The sequence below is a fragment of the Ruditapes philippinarum genome, unplaced genomic scaffold, assembly GCF_026571515.1.
Source record: "Ruditapes philippinarum isolate M1 unplaced genomic scaffold, ASM2657151v2 ctg91_1_1_1_1, whole genome shotgun sequence".
Lineage (NCBI taxonomy): Eukaryota > Metazoa > Mollusca > Bivalvia > Venerida > Veneridae > Ruditapes > Ruditapes philippinarum.
In genome coordinates, this window is record NW_026863704.1 from 410,037 (window position 1) to 415,047 (window position 5,011).

Below are 5,011 nucleotides of genomic sequence, written 5' to 3' on the forward strand. Positions count from 1 at the left end.
CCTAATGGTACAACACATTCAACTCAAACTTGACATATGGATATGTCATGAGAAAATACAAAATGTACAGGTCAAGTTCGAATTTGGTCATGGTTCGATGATTTTTGGCAGAGTTATGCCCCTGTTACTTTGAAAATAATATGAAATTTTAGTTTCCGTTCATTATCTCCCCAACAGTATTACACATTCAACTCAAATTTGACATATGGACATGTCAAAGGAATGCGCAGGTCAAGTTGGAATTTGGTCATGGTTCGATGATTTTTGGCATAGTTATGTCCCTTTACTTTGAAAATAATCTGAAATCTTCAGTTTCCATTCATTATCTCCTCTAGGGTATTACACATCTAACTCAAATTTGACATATGGATACGTCAAAGAAATGCACAGGTCAAGTTTGAATTTTGTCATGGTTCAATGATTTTTTGCAGAGTTATGCCCCTTTAACTTTGAAAAAAAGGAAATTTTCAGTTCCCATTCATTATCTCCCCAACATATTCAACTCAAATTAAAGATATGGATATGTCATAAGAATGCATTGGTCAATTTCGAATTTGGTCATGGTTTGATGATAGCTGTCAGAGTTATCTCTCTTGAACTTTGAAAAAAAAAATCAGAAATTTGAAGTTTCCGTTCATTATCTCCCCAATGGTTGTACACATTCAACTCAAATTTGACATATAGATACATCTTAGGAATAAGCAGTTCAAGTTTGAATTTGGTCGTGGTTAAATGATTTTGGACAAAGTTATCTTTTTCTTGAATGTTGGAAAAATTTTGAATTTTCAGTTTCAGCACTCATACTTTTGTGGAAATGTATGTGGCCATTATTTCGGCTACAAATATGCTATATGCAATTTACAAAAGGTCAAGTTAATAATTTCAGTGCATTTAACATTGTATAAAAATGGTTTGCGGTAACATTGAATAGTTTTAAGGGCTTTGAACTTAAAATGAAAAAAATAATTTTGTGCAAACAAATTTGGAACTAAATATTATAATATCTGAAATTTTGGCTGCATGCGGGGGCATCCGTGGCATGATGACACATTTCTAGTTTTAAATAGCTTGGCACATTAAGTGATCATCATTATGAGACAATGTGCAGGGCAAAATAATTGGGTTGCTACCCCCAAGGTCAAGGTCAAAGTTTCAGCTCAAATGTTAGAATGTCTGTCCATAACATTTAAACAGGTATAATATCTTTAAGATAAATTGGTAGAAATGATCACCATTATGACACCATTGGCAGAAAACAGTAATCAAGTCACAACCCTGAAGGTCAGGGTCACACTCAAAGGTCCAATGTAAAAACATCTAATTTTTATGTCCCTCTATAACTAATTGACAATTCCATGGTTTTAAAGTTACTTGGCACAAATGATCACCGCCAGGGCACAATCTGCAGAGCTCAACATCCAGGTTCCTATGGCATGGCACAAGATCAAGGTCATGGTTGGTAAAAGGTCAAGAAGTACACATTCATGTCCACTGCGGAAGGGGATTTAGCTGTCATTCAGACTGCCTTGTTTTGTTCAGTTAAAGTGACAGTATGCTATTTTTTCATTGTCGTGTTGAGCTGAACTGAACTGACTGTATGTTTAAAAAGTTTGACTATTATAAAGATAATCAACTAATAATTGATAATGAACAATGTTTTGGATAAAATACAACTACCTAAAATATAAATAGAATGCCCCACTATTTTACCAATTGAATGTTTACGATATACAAGTATCCAAAGGAGATTTATAGACTTTTCTGTTTGTCATGTATACAAATGAACTATACTTTAAAATTGAAATCAGTTATGGTAAAATATAGTTATTTTGACTTTGACCTGTAAACCTATCATTTACTCTTGGATAGGCATGTCACTTTTTATTGAAAGACTGGCAGTGTCCTATACATATATTCTTTTTTCTGCTAGACAAATATGCATCAATTTTAAGGCAATGTAATTATTTCCTTTAAAATAATGTATTCAACCTTATTGGCCGGACAAGCTTTTTGAAGTCAAGGCCCCTGTGACCGTGACCTTTGACCCAGTGACTTCAAAATGAATAGGGGTCATCTAGTAGTCATAACCAACCTTAATACCAAATATGAACTGTTGATCAAAGCATTCTTATGCAATCAAGCTGTCAAGCTTTTAAAACTTAACACCCCTGTGACTTGGACCTTTGACCCAGTGACCCCAAATCAGGGGTCACCAAATGGTCATGATCAACCTCCGTGCCAGATATGAAGACAGTGGGTCAAAGGATTCTTAGGCTATTGGGCGGACAAGCTTTTTGGAGTCTATGCCCTGTGACCTTTGACCAAGTGACCTCATAATCAATAGGGGTCATCTAATGGTCATGACTAACCTCCTTGCCAAATATGAAGAATGTGGGTCAAAGGATTATTAAGTTATTGGGCGGACAAGCTTTTTTTAGTCAAGGTCCTTTTGACCTTAACCTTTGGCCTAGTAACTTAAAAATCAATAGGGTCATCTTTGTGTCATAACCAACCTAAATTTTAAATATGAAGACTGTTGACCGAAGCATTCTAAAGCAATTGAGCGTACAACTGTTTGAAGTCGAGGCCCTAGTGACTTTGACCCAGTGACCTCAAAAGCAATAGGGGTCATCTAATGGTCATGACCAACTTCCATGCCAAATATGAAGACTGCGGTTCAAAGGAATCTTAAGTAATTGGGTGGACATGCTTTTTTTAGTCAAGGCCCCTGTGACCTTGTTCTTTGAACCAGTGACCTCAATATAATTAGGGGTTATTTTATAATCATGACTAACCTCCATGCCAAATATGACTGGGTCAGAGAATTTTTAAGTTATTTTGCGGACAAGTTTTTTTTTAGTCAAGGCCCCCGTGACCTTTGATTTTAATAGGGGTTATCTACTAACCATGACCCATCTCAATACCAAATATGAAGACATGGTCAAAGGAATCTTAAGTTATTTGGCGGAAAAGCTTTTTTAGTCAAGGCCCCTATGAACTTGTCCACTAACCCAGTGAAATTTAAAAGGGGTCATCTAATAATCATGAATAACCTTCAAGCCAAATATGAAGACTGTAGGTCAAAGGATACTTAAGTAATTGGGTGGAAAAGCTTTTTTAAGTCAAGGCCCCTGTAACCTTGACATTTGACCTTAAAATCAATGAGTCATCTACCTATCTCAATACCAAATATGAAGTCTGTGGGTCAAAGGCATCTTAAGTTATTGGGCAAATAAGGAAAAATCAACGGTTGGCCAGAGGTTAGGATAAGCTAATTCCAGTATTATGATCCCTTACTAATTTGTTGTGCGGCGGTATAAGAAAACGTTACTCATTTGAAAATTCTGAAACCATTTAAAATCAAATTCAAATCATAAACTTGACTTCCTGTCCCAAGTTTTTTATTATGTTTGGGAAAAACTTTACTCAAATGAATAATAATAATGAAATCTCATGTTTCATAACAATTTAATTTTTATCCTTTTCTTCAAATATATAACAAGACAGAAGAATAATACTTATCAAAACATAAACATACATGACCAATCTATTTTGTCTTATATTCATAAATAATAATACACATATGTCAGAAAAAACAGTTAAAGCACATTTTAATTTTTTGTCTAAATAGCACTATAAAAAAACATATAAAACACTATGATGAGATATTTGGTTTAAATGGTATACATTTATGATGAAGTAAAAAATATAAATGCCCTAGTAAATTATGTTTATCCTTTGCAAGAAGAAAATGGATCCTATTTTACACATAAGAATATTATCTATATGCTTTATGAAATTCTAGTGAAAAGTATGCCCATTTAAAACATATATATTCATGTTCTCTGGAAATCTTGTAAATATACCTACGGTATATGAAATAAATCAAAGTAAATATGCTTGTTCCATACCAATAACTGTGCTAAAAAATGATTTAAAAATATGGCTTGGGGTATCAATACTTTTAAATCAGTGGGTAAATTAACAAATATTTCATTTTGATGTTGCTTTTGTTAATTTAACCAAAAGCCATAATGTTTCATTTTTCCAGAAGCACTTGCATATAGTTCAAAATTAATTTATCTTGATGTGTCAAAAGCACTTAATTTTAATGATTTTTACTGCATTCTAAAATCAACACTACCAATAAATAAAACATTCTTTTTCAACTTTTATCCATATTCAAGTGAAATAAATCTTAGGTGCATTCTTCTAAGAGCAGTAACTCATTAACCACATTACCTTTGCCAGAACCTAAAATAAATACATTGCTATAATTCAACAATATGAGTATTTTTCCTACATTTAAAGACTGTTCAAATAATTATAGACAAATCATGATGATGAATGTATAAATCAATCATATATCAATATTTTCACTGTCAATATTTCAATATAGATCAATATTTAGATACAGATTAATCAATATTTTGATACCGATCATAAATCATTATTTTGTAACTGCACTGATTATAAATCACTATTATGATAATTATCATAAATCAATATTTTGATACTGATTATTAATCAAAAGTGTCCATTTGATTTAAACAAGAAACTTGGAGAAGCCTAAAGTGAAGTTTAAGTGAAGTTTGTTTTTAACAATGAAGATGACCAAATGATAAATTAAATAGATCCTTCCATGCTTTTGTTTGTTTTTTTTCATGAATGTGTCTACAAATTTTCATAATTACCAATGAATACAATAAAACATTTCTATGATAGCAAATTTTGTTTATCCATTTAAAGCAATATCTAGATAAATTATTATGAACATTTTTATGATTTAAGATACAAATAAATAAGGACTTAGTCTAATATAGTTTTGTATAAATTAACATAAATAATGGTATACCAAAAAGTATGTCTTTCTTATATGTTTTTAAACAAAAAATTCCATATAAAAAATTATTTATTTCTAGTTTTCAAGTCCCTAGCTTACATCATCACAGAAGTTTGCACTGAATTTCAATTCCTGTCGGCTATTAAAACTTATTATTTAAAAATTCCT